At 40.1% G+C, this 16,560-nt stretch overlaps 1 protein-coding gene across 3 annotated transcripts in view; it reads left to right on the top strand.

Annotated features, from left to right (window-relative positions):
- The window catches only part of SMG6 (SMG6 nonsense mediated mRNA decay factor), a 248,758-nt gene that overhangs the window by 160,424 nt on the left and 71,774 nt on the right, over positions 1-16,560 (top strand). The window lies entirely within an intron of this gene.

The following is a 16,560-nucleotide window of genomic DNA, read 5'->3' as shown; positions in this document are numbered from 1 at the left end:
ATCAGTGAATAATCTGAGCCAACATAGGAGGGAAAGGGGCTGCCAAAAATCAGAGTGGTGGTCCAACTCAAGTAAGAATCTGCAGAGCCAGAGATTTCCATTTCCAATCGAGCTCTGTCCCAGCCAGTCCGATGGAGCTTTCTCACAGGGTCATTCTCCAGGTGTCCTTTGTCCCTCCTTCTCACTTTGTCAGGGTCAGCCATACTCTCCAGATCAGAGCATAGCATTGCCTTTTCTTCCCCCAAGAAACATGACAGCTATAATGAGTAAGCCAATTTGCATTTGAAAAAGGTCAGAGTGGTATGCCTTCCAGGGAAATCTGCAGCAAGTACTATCACATCATTTCTTGGATTCACATCAAGGAGTTTTTGAAGGAATTACACTTTTGCTCACATCTAAAACATGAGCACCTGAGTAGCAGCCTGGAGGGGTCATCAGGGTCAGAGTATTTGTTCTAGTAGGTGTTTTTGAAGCTAGAAAAACGGTTGTCTGTATTTTCACCACCTCTGGGACCCTTTTCTGGAGCTTCTTTTCTGTCTTCCCTGTCAGACTAATAGTAGACACCTAAGAGAATTTTCCCAGTCCTGAACTGAAATATGTCAATCTTAGAAATTGTCTATTTGTCCAGACAAATGGAGTGGGCCAGTAAATTGTTGAGTTTTACTCCATGAGACTGAGTTAGCATTGTTGAGAGGTCAGTCCTTCAAGAGAAGTTAAATTACCTGCAGTATTATTTTAACCAACCTCCCATCCCCATCACGAAAATACTAAATCCTCAACTTGACAGATTGCTTTTTGTTTTTAAGATTTTATTTATTTGAAAGAGCACGAGTTGGGGGGCAGGGTGCCCCCAGGTAGGCAGAAGCAGAGGGAGTGGGAGAAGCAGGCTCCCCTCTGAGCAGATCAGAGTGCCCAGCTTGGGGCTTAGTCCCAGGACCCTGAGATCATGATCTAAGCCAAACAGATGCTTAACCCACTGAGCTACCCAGGCACCTGGACAGATTGCTTATTTTGACAGCTTTATTTACTATACCAATCCTTTTTTGGTCAGTAACATTGCTTCAGGCCATTTCTTTTAGTTTGATCTCCTAGGAGCAGAACTTGTCTGTTTCTCAACCTGTTTTATTTAATTAGAAGAACATAGTAGTCTTATATTAGTTATATAAGGACTTATCAAGAAGGATAATTGAACTTCTGATGTCTCTTTTTTTTTTTTTTTTTAAGGTTTTATTTGAGAGTAAGAGAGAGAAAGCATGAGCAGGGGGAGGGAGAAACAGGCTCCCTACTGAGCAGGGAGCCTGATGTGGGGCTTGATCTAGCCAAAGGCAGATGATTAGCTGACTGAGCCACCAGGTGCCCAAACTTCTGATGTCTTTAGACCAAAAAGCCAAGAAAGAGTCTATCCTTTTCAGTAAAGTAATCATCTTTTGTGCACTTTTTGGTGCACTGAATCCAGTCATTCTGGTGTGTTCGATAAAGCTTTGCCCAAAGGATGTTTATCTCAGAATTGTGTGTGTTTATGTGTGTGTGTGTTTTGCACTTGATCTTAGCCAAAAGGCTGAGAACCGGGGTGTGTGTGTGTGTGTGTGTGTGTGTGTGTGTGTGTGTTTTAAACAAATCTGCTTATTTCTTTGAAAAGAAGACAATAATTACCCAAGTCCCAAGTAGGGAAATGGGTACTCTCCAAGGGCAATCAAGAATAGGCTAAGAGAAAGCATTTTGACATAGGTATTTGTGAAGAAATGAGATTGAATAGGAATGAGGAAATGACTAATTTCCTCCTCTTTCCTAGAGCTCACTCTATAGGCTACACTGTCCATAAGCAGCAGCCAATAGCTAAGTGAGTCTATTTAAATATAAGTCACTTAAAATTAAATAAAATTCAAAATTCAGTCTCCGTCACACTGGCCACATTTCAAGTGGTTAATAATGACATGTGAGTAGTTCTACCATATTGTTAAGAATAGGTATAGGGGGCGCCTGGGTGGCTCAGTGGGTTGAAGCCTCTGCCTTCAGCTCAGGTCATGATCCCAGGGTCCTGGGATCAAGCGCTGCATCGGGCTGTCTGCTCGTCAGGGAGCCTGCTTCCTCCTCTCTCTGCCTGCTTCTCTGCCTACTTGTGAACTCTTGTCAAGTAAATAAATAAAATCTTTAAAAAAAAAAAATAGGTATAGAAAATTTCTGTCATTGCTAGAAGGTTTGTTAGACAGCTCTGCTTTGCGGTAAACTCAACAAGTATGGCTTGATTATTAAGATTGGGGTAATGACAGGAAGAATATAGAAAGGGAGACACTGGAATTTGAAGGGCAAAATTCGTCTAATTAGGCATGAATCAGGATCAGAGATGGTAGACTCCAAAGAATGGGACATAATGAGATTCCTATGGAGATAATTTAGTAATGTATTTTATAGGATTTAGGATACAGGGTATTTATTATCTCTCTTAAGTGATCAGCTCTCCTTCTGTAAGAACTTTTCAACAGTCCTATCTGTAAGTACAATGTTTATTCCTAGACTTTTTCTAATCCTTCTCTAAGTCTGTATCTTTGTGTTTCCCACCTGTCATTATCACACCTGTGTTTTCTTTTTTAAGATTTTATTTATTTATTTGACAGAGAGAGATCACAGTAGGAGAGAGGAAGGGAAGAGATCACAGAGAGAGAGGAAGGGAAGCAGGCCCCCCGCTGAGCAGAGAGCCCGATGTGGGACTCGATCCCAGGACTCTGAGATCATGACCTGAGCTGAAGGCAGCGGCTTAACCCACTGAGCCACCCAGGCGCCCCGCACCTGTGTTTTCTTTCTGAGTGTCTCTTGTTTCCATTGATAACAGTTACATCATCATTTTACATACTGCTTTTATAATTATTTCACTTGATTCCCGCAACTCTATAAGATATTATTCACATTTTATAGGTAAGAAAGATTTAAAGACTAGTGTATCTGCAATTGTATAATAATAATAGGTCAGAACCCAGATACATCGTTAGGTTCAAGTGAATATGAACCCCAGCTACAAAGTCCTGCACACATAAAGCTTTATTGTCTCACATCACAGTCGAGAAATAGTCCAATGCTAGTGTGAGGGCTTCCCAAGTAGGCAGATGCTGAGCCTTCTTCTGGCTCACTATTCCAATATCCCAGGATGTAGCCCCATCCCAGCTTGCCCTCTAGGGCATCAGTGTACAGCATCATGGAGGAGGAGGATGGAAAGGATTCCCCTCAGACTTTCAAAAAGATTTCTTTGAGGTTTTACATAAAACTTCTACTGATGTCTCAGGCACGTGGCTACCCTAGGTGCAGAGAAGCTAGGAAATATAGTCACCTAGTTAGACAGAAATGTGCCCAGGTAAAAATCAAAGTTCTTTAACTGAAGACAAGGAAACTCGGTATTGGGAGGTAACTGGCAGTCTCTGCCCCAACAGGCATTTTGTGTTTTGGTCTGCTGCTTTCCCAGTGTTTTGTGTTGTCTCTGTTTCATTAGCTCATGATTTAGTCATCCAAGTCTCCAGAATAAGCAGGTTTTTTTCAAAGAATTTAAGCATTTATTGAGGGCTTGCTATGTCTTAGGTATTATTCTAAGAGCTCTACATGTATGAAAACATTTAATCCTCACAAGCCTGTTCAGTAGGTACCATTATTAGCCTCCATTTTGTGTTTAAGAAACTGAGGTACCATTAATTGACTTGCCCAAGGTTACACAGGTAGTAAATGGCAGAGTCAGAATTCAAGCCCAAGAAGTCTAATCCCAGGGCCCATTTGAACCACTGTTACTCTATAGGGCCTCTTCGGGAAGTGCCGTAATTACCTAAAGGTGAATGGTAGCCTTCACCACAGCCCAGAGGAGGAGCCTTTCCAGATATCTCTTATAGGCATACATTCTCCTCCTCAGGATTACTCAGAAACTGTGTGAAAAGCAATACATTTGATGTGACTTCTTGTTTTTCCGTTCCCTGTTCTCTTTCTCCTTCTGTTCTTCTCCTAAACCTGAACCTGGAAAAGGGGATTAAGTGATATGCTTTATTTAGGTTCACATCCCTGAACTCATGTTGGAACTCATATAAAATGATTGTGCTGAGTAATAGGTGTCTGTAGATAATCCAGAGGTTTGAAGTTTCTATATCTTGTTAATAGAAATTTTGTTTTCAAATATAATTTTGTATTTTTTCTTCACTCCATTCCCCCTGCTTCAGTGTTCTAGCTGTAGCAGTGGCTGGTTTCTTCCACATGGATGCCTCACAGAGATTGGTACTTGAATTTACAGCAGGAAGTAGCCTGGGCTTCTCTGTAAGAGTTAGACATCTTTCCTTAATTTACTCTGGTAGGCTTGACTCCTAATATTCATTTATCATTAGATATTTATTGACCACTCACTGTTTTCCAGGCAGTATTCACATACTAGGAATTCTGTGGTAAATGAGACAGATACTATCTCCTACCTCATGGAACTTACACTCTAGTTAAAGGGAGATGGAGAGTAATCAAGTAAAGAACTAAGCTAAATAGGGGCTCCTGGGTGGCTCAGTTGGTTGAGTGTCTGACTCTTGGTTTCAACTGGGTCATGATCCTCGGGGTCATGAGTCCCACTCCATGTTCAGCGGGGAGTCTGCTTGGGATTCTCTCTCCCTCTCCCTCTGCCCCTTCCCCCGCTTGTGTGCTGGCTCTCTCAAATAAATAAATAAATATTTTAAAAACCCCAAAATAAGCTAAATAAATCTAGCTTATGTCAAATACCGAGAAGGAAATAAAGTGGCGCAATTTGACTGAGTGTAGAAGTGGATAGAATCTATCATATAACCTGTTCTAGCACCTTCCACTTGGAGCTTTAGTTTTACCACCCTTAAAGTAGAACTAATGGTGAATGGTGTCACAAGCAGAGGCTAATCTCCACCCTTCTGCAACACAGAACTATCTTGGTAACTTATCCTGATCTCGGTGCACTTGTTTGAGGGATTTTTCGTTTTTTAGGAAATCCTTACGTAAAGAAAAATATAATAGTCAATAAACACCTGGGTAGATTCCACTTATTTTCAAAAGAAATAATACAGGGGCTCCTGGGTGGCTCGGTTGAGCATCCCACTCTTGTTTTCAACTCAGGTCATGATCCTGACCTGAATGAGATTGAGCCCTGTCATGGAGTCTGCTTGTCCCTCTCCCTCTGCTCCTCCCCCTGCTCTCTTTCTCAAATGAATGAATAAATAAAATCTTTGAAAAATAAAAACAAAATGAATAAAAGAAATAATACATTACAGATATGGTTGAAACTGTATCTCTCTTAGATTCCATTTCTTTCTCCTTTCCTAAAGGTAACTATCCTGAATTCATTGTATCTGTGTATCTTTATATATATATAGATAGATAGATAATATACATATATATGTATATACATATATGTGTATATATGTAACATACATACATATACATAATATAATATATAATATAATACATATATACATATATAATCTCTATATAGAGATACACAGATACAATGAATTCAGGATAGTAGTTATCTATTACATATGTATATTATATATATTTATATAAATATATATATATATATATATATATACTGGCAAAATATATCCATAAACAATATTTTTTTTAAAGATTTTATTTATTTATTTGACAGACAGAGATTACAAGTAGGCAGAGAGGCAGGCAGAGAGAGGAGGAAGCAGGCCCTCCGAGAAGCAGGGAGCCCGATGTGGGACTCGATCCCAGGACTCTGGGATCATGACCTGAGCTGAAGGCAGAGGCTTTAACCCACTGAGCCACCCAGGCGCCCCATAAATAACATTATTTTGCAGGTTTCGATTTTATGCACATGACCTATTGTGATTGTCATCTACTTTGCTTTTCTTACTATATATTATAGCTTCTAGATTTATCCATGTTAATGTGCGTAGTTCTGCTTCTTTAATTTTAATTGATATATAATAGTCCATTATATGAATATACCACAATTTATTGATCTCTGTCTTACAGATGCACTTTTTTTTACCACTACCAACAATACTGTGCTTTCTTTGTACTAATACAGGATTTTTTTTCTAAGAAAATATATCTAGGAGCAGAATTGCTGCATTGTAAGGTATGTTTACCATCACCTCTGCTAGCTATTGCCAAATGGCTTTTCAAGGTGATCATACCAGTTTACACTATCTATTAAAGTATATGAGTTTCTACTTTTCTACATTCTCATCTACACCAGACGTTTCTAAAGTTTTTATTTTGGCCAATTTGATGGGTTTTAAATACGATCTTGTTTTATTTTTCATTTTTCTTAGTAAAGGGGTTAAACATTTCTTCATTTATTATTAGCCATTTGAATTTCCTCTTTGAATTCCATGTTCATATTCTCTGCCCATTTTCTCTCCTTATTTCTTCTGATTGCTTCTTATTTATTTGAAGGTTTGGATATGAATCTTTTGTCAGCTATGTGCTCTGCAAATCTTCCAATCTGTAATTTATCTTCTAAATTCACTTATAGTGTTTGCATTTGAATAGAAATTCTTTTTCTGACATTTATCGATTAGTTCCTTCATGCCTTATATCTTATTTAAGAAATTCCTCCTAGGATGCCTGGGTGGCTCAGTTGTAAGGCATCTGCCTTTGGCTCGGGTCATGATCCCAGGGTCCTGAGATCGAGTCCTGTGTCGGGTTCCCTGTTCAGCGGGAAGCCTGCTTCTCCCTCTCCCACTACCCCTGCTTGTGTTTCCTCTCTTGCTGTCACTCTTTGTCAAATAAATAAAATCTTTAAAAAAAAAAAAATTCTTCCTAGATGTGCATATAATATACTGGTCATGTGTTGAAGCTGGCTGGGTGGTAGTCAGATTTACTTATAATAGTCTCTACTTTTGTATATGTTTGAAATATTCCAAAATTTAAAAAATTTAAATAAGTCCACTGGAATACATTTAATAGCAAATGTGCTTTAAGTTTTATTATATAGAAAAATCAATTGCCCTAATAATAGGCCAAGGCTTGTAATTTGTTAGGGTAAAGGGTTACTTTCATCTCTGTATAAGATTTGTCATTTGATCTTTTTTTTAAAAACCACTTTGTTGTTAGGTTAAACTGTCAACAAGAAGAATTGCAATTCTACAGGGCAGGGGGAGAAGGGGTGGGAAGAGAGCCTTATCTACCCTGAGGTCACAAGGAATATATACCTAAATTTTTTTCTTCTTAAAGTTTTATTTTACTTTATACATTTACATCTTTGATCTGTCTGGAATTTATTTTTATAAATCAGGTTTCCCTATATGTGGGTCAGTTTCATGGTTCTCTGTTCTATTCATTAATCTATTGGTCCAGTCAGTACCACCATTATGGTTTATAAATCTTTAAAACTAGGAGAGTAAATCTCAACCTTTTTCTTGTTTTACAGAAATATCTTGACTCTTTTAGTCCTTTTTCCGGGTGAGATCAGCTTTTCCAAATCCACTAGAACCACTGTAGGGATTTTATTTGTAATTGCATTGCATTCAAAGATGAATTGGGGGAGAATTGCAATATTTATTTATTTATTGCCATATTTATTTACAATATTAAGTATTTCCATCCATGAACATGATATACTAATTTAATTCAGATTTTCTTTTATGCCATTTTAGGGTATTTTATAATCTTTTCCATAAAAACACTTACACAGCTGGGGTACCTGGATGGCTCAGTCAGTAGAGCATTCATCTTGATTTTGGCTCAGGTCATGATCTCAGAGTCATGGGATCAAGCTCCATGTTCTGCTCTGTGCTGAGTGCAAAGCCTGCTTGAGATTCTTGCTCTCCAGACCCGTCCCTGTGCCACACTCATGTACTTTCTCTCTCAAATAAATTAAAAAAAAAATTTAATATTTTATTTATTTGACAGAGAGAGACAAAACGAGAGAAGGAAGACAAGCAGGGGGAGTGGGAAGGGAGAAGCAGGCTACCCACTGAGCAGGGAGCCAGATGCAGGGCTCAATCCCAGGACTCTAGGATCTTGACCTGAGCTGAAGGCTGACACCAAGGACTGAGCCATCCAGGTGCCCCTAAATAAATTTAACAAGAAAAAAAAAAAACAGAAAACAGTAGAATAGCTTATATTTTCCAGTTGACTATTCTTTTTTTTTTTTAAGATTTTATTTATTTATTAGAGAGAGAGAGGGAGAGAGAGTGAGCACAGGCAGACAGAATGGCAGGCAAAGGCAGAGGGAGAAGCAGGCTCCCTACCAAGCAAGGAGCCCGATGTGGGACTCGATCCCAGGACGCTGGGATCATGACCCGAGCCGAAGACAGCTGCTCAACCAACTGAGCCACCCAGGCGCCCCTCCAGTTGACTATTAATGGTATGACTGTGAGTGCTGTTTTTTCTGTTGATTTTCTACCAATTCTACTATTATTTGTTTTGTTCATAGTTGCCATAATAAGAGAAAACTTTACTCTTTTTTTTAAGATTTTATTTATTTATATGACAGATAGAGATCACAAGCAGACAAGAGAGGTAGGCAGAGAGAGAGGAGGGAGCAGGCTCCCCGCTAAGCAGAGAGCCCGATGCAGGGCTGGATCCCAGGACCCAGTATCATCCCAGTATTGACCTGAGCCAAAGGCAGAGGCTTTAACCCACTGAGCCACCCAGGTGCCCCTTTACTCTGTTTCTGACGTTAATAGCAATGCTTCTAAAGTCGTGTCATTAAATCTGCTCTTTGCCATAGATTCTGATAATCTTTCATCAGGTTAAGGCTATTCCCTAAAAAAAAAAAAAAAAAAGATTTGGGGTGCCTGGGTGGCTCAGTTGGTTACGTGACTGCCTTTGGCTCAGGTCATGATCCCAGAGTCTCAGGATCGAGTCCCACATCAGGCTCTCACCTCCACGGGGAATCTGTTTCTCCCTCTGACCTTCTCCCCTCTCATGCTCTCTCTTACTCTCTCTCTCTCTCTAGTGGATAAATAAAATCTTTAAAAAAATAAAATTAAATTAAAAATTTTAAGAAAGATTTTATTTTGGGCGCCTGGGTGGCTCAGTGGGTTAAGCCGCTGCCTTCTGCTCAGGTCATGATCTCAGGGTCCTGGGATCGAGTCCCGCATCGGGCTCTCTGCTCAGCAGGAAGCCTGCTTCCCTCTCTCTCTCTCTGCCTGCCTCTCCATCTACTTGTGATTTCTCTCTGTCAAATAAATACATAAAATCTTAAAAAAAAAAAAAGAAAGATTTTATTTATTTGAGAGATAGAGCATGAGCAGAGGCAGAGGGAAAGGGAAAAGCAGACTCTGGTGAGTAGGGGCTAAATTTTATTAAATATTTTTTCTTCACCTGGTGATGATCATGTGGTCTTCCTTTTTTGACCTATTAATATGGGGAGTGGAGGTGCCTGGATGAATTGGTCAGTTGAGTGTTTGACTCAATTTCAGCTCACTTCATGATCTTCGGGGTCGTGGGATCGAGCCTCACATCAGTTTCCACACTCCACACAGAGTCTGCTTGTCCCTCTCTCTGCTCCCCCCCACTTGCTCCTTCTCTCTCTCTCAAATTAAAAAAACCTAAACTAAAAAATGGGGTTATACATTAATAAATTTTTTTAAAATATTTATTTGACAGGGAGAGAGTCAGTGAGAGAGGAAATATAAGCAGGGGGAATGGCAGAGGGAGAAGAAGTCTTCCCACTGAGTAAGGAGCCAGATGCGGGGCTCAATCCCAGGACCCCGGGATCATGACCTGAGCCAAAGGCAGACTCCCAACAACTGAGCCACCCAGGTGCCCCCATTAATAAATCTCTAATGTAGAACTATCATTTCCTTCCTAAAATAGCTGTGTGTTCTTAAACTTACTCTCCCATCCCCAAAAGGAACATATTCTTGACCTTACTTACTTTTTTCATGGGCAATATATCTTGTTTTTATTCATTTTCTTAAGTGTTTTTATTTTGCCTGCATGCCATTTATTTTTTCTGTGCATATTATTTGAGCAACAGCTACATGCTTTATACCATCCATTGTGTTAAGGGAATACAAATATGAGTGTGCTGCACTAAAAGGAAAACCTTACCTTAGTGAGGATTTATTGGAAATCAGTTTTGAAAGTATTAAAAAATACTTTATACTTAAAAATGTTTTTATATAAGAATAAAATGTTGGGGAAGGGAATAGCATAACAGAATTGGAGATACAAAGGATAATCTGGTGGCAGCGTTTAGGAGGGGAGGAAAAGTACAAGCCAGAGGCCAGTTCTTAGTGTAATGTCTAAGATTATACTAAAGACAATCTAGTTCAGACTAGGATCCATAGTAACAAAAGGGAAAGGGTGGATATGAGGGCACCATTACAGTCTGACTTGGTTGGTTGTTTAAAAATAACTGGGTTAAAGGAGGAGAGAATTGAATATTTTGGCAAAATTTTGAGGTTAAATAACTAAAAACTTTTAGCTACTGATGATTAAAATGGGGGAGGTTGGAAAAGGAAGCCTTTGGGGATACATGTTTGAGGTTGGACACCCCTAAGGAGTGAAGACCACCTATGTACAGCCTCTCCGATATTATCATATGCAGCTGAGTGGATGCTTTTTGGTGATGTCTGTGTGATGAAAATGACAGATCTCTTGGAGAGGCAGTGTGATGTAGAGGTGAAAAGAAAATAATTCAGTTAAGCGTCTGCATTTGGCTCAGATCATGATCCCGGGGTCCTGGGATTGAGCTCCGAGTTAGGCTCCCTGCTTGGTGGGGAAGCCTGCTTCTCCCTCTCCCACTGGTCCTGCTTTGTTCCCTCTCTCACTATCTGTCTTTGTCAAATAAATAAAATCTTAAAAAAAAAAAAAAAACACACACAATTCAAAACCAAGAGTTTGCATCCCAACCCCATTTATAAAACTATGGACCTTATGGGACACCTGAGTAACTCAGTCATTAAGCATCTACCTTCAGCTCAGGTTATGATCCTGGGGTCCTGGGATCGAGCCCTGCGTCAGGCTCCCTGCTTAGTGGGGAAGCCTGCTTCTCCCTCTCCCAGTCCCCCTGCTTGTGTTTCCTCTCTCACTGTCTCTCTCTCCGTCAAATAAATTTTTAAAATCTTAAAAAGAAAAACACACACAAAAAGTATGGACCTTAGTTTTTACACCTAAGAAAAAGGAATACTACCACCAGCCCCCTCAATTGTTTTGAATAGTAAAGGAAATGGCACTTGTGAAGTAATATTGTAAACTTTCAAATTGATAATATTAAGGTAGTTTACAGTAGTTAGAGAGACTATTAGGTGAGTGTATGGAAGGAAGGATAAAGCAGCTAGAGGCAGCACATAAAGCAGTGCTACTTTAAATAGGATCAGCAAGTCTTCAATATAGTTCTAGAGCAGCACTGTCCCACAGGCCTTTCCTCAGTGTTGGAAATACTCTGCATTGTCCAGTATGGTAGCCACCAGTCACATGTGGCTATTGAGCACATGAAATGTGGCCAGTGCATTCTGAGGAGATGACTTAAAGCATTTTTTTAAAATTGTGGTACAATATACATAACATGCAATTTAACATTTTAACCTTTTTAAAAAAAATTTTTTTAAAGATTTTATTTATTTATTTGACAGGGACAGGGAGAGAGGGAACACAAGCAGGGGGAGTGGGAGGGGAGGAAGGAGGCTTCCAGGTGAGCAGGGGACCTGATGCAGGGTTTGCTTGATCCCAGGACCCTGGGATCATGACCTGAGCTGAAGGCAGATGCTTAATGACTAAGCCACCCAGGTGCCCCACATTTTAGCCATTTTTAAACGTGAAATTTAGTGTACCACCAAACTATTTTCCATAGTAGCTGCATCATTTTACATTTCCACTAGTAATGCACAGGGCTTCTTATTTCTCTGTCTTCCCCAAAACCGTATTTTCTGGTTTTCTTCCTAACAGGCATTTTTAATAGGTGTGAAATGATATCTCATTGTGTTTGGGTTTGCCTTTCCCTAATAACTAATGGTGTTGAACATCTTTTTACATGCTTATGCCATTTGTCTGTTTGGAGAAAAGTCTTTTCTAGTCATTTGCCTGTTTTTGAATCAAGTTATTTGTTGTTTTGTTGTTTAGTTGTAGGAGTTCTTTATATATTTTGGGCATCCCTCCCTTAGTAGACACATGGTTTGCAAATATTTTCTCCCATTCAGTGGGTTGTCTTTTCACTCTGTTGAGAGTGTCCTTTGATATGCAGATGTTTTTAATTAAAATCTTTTTCTTTTATTTTTTATTGAAGTATAGTTGACACATAATGTTACATTAGTTTCAGGTATACAACATAGTGATTCAACAGCTCTGACAGCTCTGTATGCTGCGCTAATTACAAGTTTAGCTATCCTCTGTCACCCTACAACCCTATTACAGTATCATTGACTACATTCCTCATATTGTACCTTTCATCCTTGTGACTTATTTATTCCATAACTGGAAAGAAGCCTGTACCTTCCATTCCCTTTCACCCTTTTTTGGCCCATCCCTTTGGCAACCACCAGTTTATTTATGAGCCTGTTTTTGCTTTTATAATTTATTTTTTGTTTGCTTTTTTAGTTTCCACATGTAAGTGAAATCATATGGTATTTGTCTTTGTCTTGGCTTATTTCACTTGGCATAATATCCTCAGTCCATCCACGTTGTCTCATATGGCAAGATCCCATTCTTTTTAATGGCTGAGTAATATTCCATTGTGTATGTGTAGCATATCTTCTTTATCCATTCATTTGTCAGTGGATACTTACATTGCTTCCATATCTTGGCTGTTGGAAATAATGCTGAAGTAAACATAGGGGTGCATATATCTTTTCAAATTAGTGTTTTGTTTTCTTTGGGTAAGTGCCCAGTAGTAGAATTACTGGATCATATGATATTTCTGTTTTTAATTTTTTGAGGAACCGCCACACTGTTTTCCACAGTGGCTGCACCAGTTTACATTCCTACTAGCCGTGCATAAAGGTTCCTTTTTCTCCATATCCTCTCCAACACTTGTTATTTCTTGTGTTTTTGATACTTGCCATTCTGCCAGGTGTAGCGTGATACCTCATTGTGGTTTTGATCTGCATTTTCCTGATGATGAGTGATATTGAGCATCTTTTCATCTATTTGCTAGCTGTATCTCTTCTTTGGAAAATGTCTGTTCAGGTCCTCTGTTCATCTTTTAATCAGATTATTTGGGTGGGGGTTTTTTTGGTGTTGTGTACATTCTTTATATGTTTGGGATATTAACCCCTTTTTGGATGTATCATTTGCAGATATCTTCTGCCATTTAGTAGGTTGCCTTTTCATTTTGCTGATGGTTTTCTTCACTGTGCAAAAGCTTTTTGTTTTGGTATAGTTCCAGTAATTTATTTTTGCTTTTGTTTCCCTTACCTGAAGAGGGTAAGTCCATTTTATTTATTTTTTATTTTGTTGGCTATGCTTTTGATGTCAGATCTAAGAAATCATTGCCAAATCGAGGGTCATGAAAATTTCCCCCTGTACTTTCTTTGAAGAATATTCTGGTTTGGGGCACCTGGGTGGCTCAGTGGGTTAAACCTCTGCCTTCAGCTCAGGTCATGATCTCAGGGTCCTGGGATCAAGACCTGCATCAGGCTCTCTGCTTAGCAGGGAGGCTGCTTCCTCCCTCTCTCTCTGCCTGCCTCGCTGCCTACTTGTGATCTCTCTCTCTGTGTCAAATAAATAAAATCTTTAAAAAAAAAAAAAAAGAGGGTGCCTGGGTGGCTCAGTGGGTTAAGCCGCTGCCTTCGGCTCAGGTCATGATCTCTGGGTCCTGGTCTCTGCTCAGCAGGGAGCCTGCTTCCTCCTCTCTCTCTCTTTGCCTGCCTCTGCCTACTTGTGATCTCTCTCTGTCAAATAAATAAATGGAATCTTAAAAAAAAAAAAAGAATATTTCGGTTTTAACTGTTACATTTAGGTCTTTGATCCATTTTGAGTTCATTTTTAATATGGTATTAAGGTAGGGGTCCAACTTCATTTTTTTGCATAGGAACATTCAGCTTTACAGCACCATTTGTTGACAGCTCTCCTTTCCCCCATTGAATGGTCTTGGCACCTTTGTCAAAAATCGATTGATCATGTAAGTGAAAGTTTATTTCTGGGTTCTCTATTATGTTCTACTAGTCTGTATGTCTATAAAAATACCACACTGTTTTGATTACTGTAGTTTTGTATTCTTTCTAAAACATTGAACTACTACAGTAATATCTACAGAAACTTTGTAGCATCTGAACCATCACTGGTCTCCCGATAACTGCACCATATGGAAAGCATGGTTAGAGAGACCTGTACATAGGATAGTTTAGGTTCCTCCAGGTGATCACTGTCTCCTTTTCTGTTTTCCTTTTGGAAATGCCCGCCTTCTTCTGGAACCAAAGAGAACCTATTGCTTTCAAAAAATTAGCAGAAAAACAAACTCTGCCTCTGGCCAAAATGGAACTTCTGCCTTTTCCTATTTCCATAATAGCAGAGATGATGGTACCCTAAATGGGGTACATTTTTTTTTTTTTAAAGATTTTATTTATTTATTTGACAGAGAGAGATCACAAGTAGGCAGAGAGGCAGGCAGAGAGAGATAGGAGGAAACAGGCTCCCTGCTGAGCAGAGAGCCCGATGTGGGACTCGATCCCAGGACCCTGAGATCATGACCTGAGCCAAAGGCAGCGGCTTAACCCACTGAGCCACCCAGGCGCCCATGGGGTACATATTTTAAAAGAAATTCCCTCCCTAAATGAAGATGATGATTATATTAAAGCACCTATACTTTATTCATCACTTTGTTCTTATGGGAACAACAAAAATGCCTTTAGGCATTGTCGTATATCCAATTCCATTTTCACACAGTGAACATTTAGGTTGTCATACTAGGAAACTCCTTACCTTCTCCATTTCTTTTTCCTTCCAGGTAAGAAATAATGGATAAGATACAAAGGTGGTAGGTCCTTAGTATTCTTCCTAACAGTCTCCCTGACACCCCCTTCGTATCTTCTCTCTAAAGACTCCCTAGGAGTTCTGTAAATCTTCTTGGAGTAAACAGGAAAACTCAGTAAATAAAATTGGGAGTCTTAAAATCAAAAGGCTGTCAGACACAATTTTCTAGGAAGAAGATGCCTTTGGCCTTGGACAGTCAGGAGCAGAAGGTTTGTGGTGTTTTGTATAAGCATTCTGTTATGACTCTCCTGCAGAGGAGTCCTCCAGTCAACCTTAGACCAAAAATGGAGCTTGTATATCCTGGCCTGCCCATAATCACTCTGCATCAGCTTCTCCTTAGAAGAGGCTGGAACATCCCTGTGTATTCAGAATTAGACTAGCTCAGCTCAGCAGCTACCCAATTCTCTAAAAATGATTCCTCCACCTTATTGCCTTATAGTCTACACCCCACCCTTATTCTCACCCCTTTTCTTGTACAGAGATAAGTTATTTATTACAGAATTTGGGTTTTCCCACACTGGAATTGACCTATCACCAGTCTACCAAAATGCCAAGTACTAACCACTTGGGTGTTCTGGTATCAGAACTTAGAAGTGTCCCAACTGTCCCACCCAGCCTCCTCAGCTCTCTTCTCCCTCCTGGATTATTATGCTGGAATGATATTCCTCTTGGATTTCAGTGTGTGCAGTCTTATTTGGGTGGAGCCTTGAGCTGTTCACAGGAGTGCTGGTAATGTCTGGCCTTCAGTGCTGCCAAAGGCAAAAAGCTGGCCTTGTCTCAGTTTAAAGCACATAGTTGGATTGCTGGGCCAGTGTTAGATGGAGGGTGGGGTGAGCAAATACCACTCTCTTCCTACTGTGTTTTCAGGAAATGATTATAAAGCAACTATAAGTGCGAATGAAGTCAAAAGAATGGCTTGGCACCCTCCCCCCACCCCCAGAAAAACCAGATGAACAAACACACACACACACACACACATACACATGCAGTCCTACCCTCTTTAAGTTCCATCCCAGATCCACACCCTTATTATTCTGCAGGATTTAGCTTTGCTACTATTTCAGAGCAAAAAGCCTTTGTTAAACTATCTCCTTTCTCTTCTCTAGAAGAGAACTCAGCCATAGTCTGCTGAACGAGAGCTGAACTTCCCTTTAGGCAAACTGTGGGTTCCACTTCCCTGTTGTCTCCCTTCCCAAGAGGAGTGTGGGCAGAAGCATATAGATGGGAGGAATAACCAAGGCCAAGATTTAATCTCTCTGTTAGGGAATGGGTTTTTCAGAACTAGTAGTAAAATTGTTTGCAGAGACTGTTGCCAGTAAAAGGAATCTCTATCCCGTCAACATACTTCCATTCCTTTCTTCCAGCCGCCTCTTTCCCTTTCACCTGGTACCTTTGTGGGGTTTCAGCCATATGGCTCTTAATGAATCTTGTCTGAAAGTGGCAGGTTGAGCTGTGCAGATCACAGTACCCCTGGGTCTGCCTCTCCCTTCACAGCAGCTGTTTGCCACTGACCAAGGTGGCGACTGAGCCTGTGTGTGTGGCCGGAGTCTGTGATGAGACTCCCACCCAGGCCTGGGGAAGCCCTCAGTCAGTGTGGTTCCTGTGGCAGCAGCCAAATACGCCAGAGCTCCTCATACCTTCAGGGCTATGGTGTAACAGCCAGCTTTATGCGGTGGCGTTGGT

The sequence above is a fragment of the Mustela nigripes genome, chromosome 16 (genome assembly GCF_022355385.1).
Source record: "Mustela nigripes isolate SB6536 chromosome 16, MUSNIG.SB6536, whole genome shotgun sequence".
Lineage (NCBI taxonomy): Eukaryota > Metazoa > Chordata > Mammalia > Carnivora > Mustelidae > Mustela > Mustela nigripes.
The sequence above is the reverse complement of the archived record's forward strand: the minus strand, read 5'-3'. Positions and strand labels throughout refer to the sequence as shown.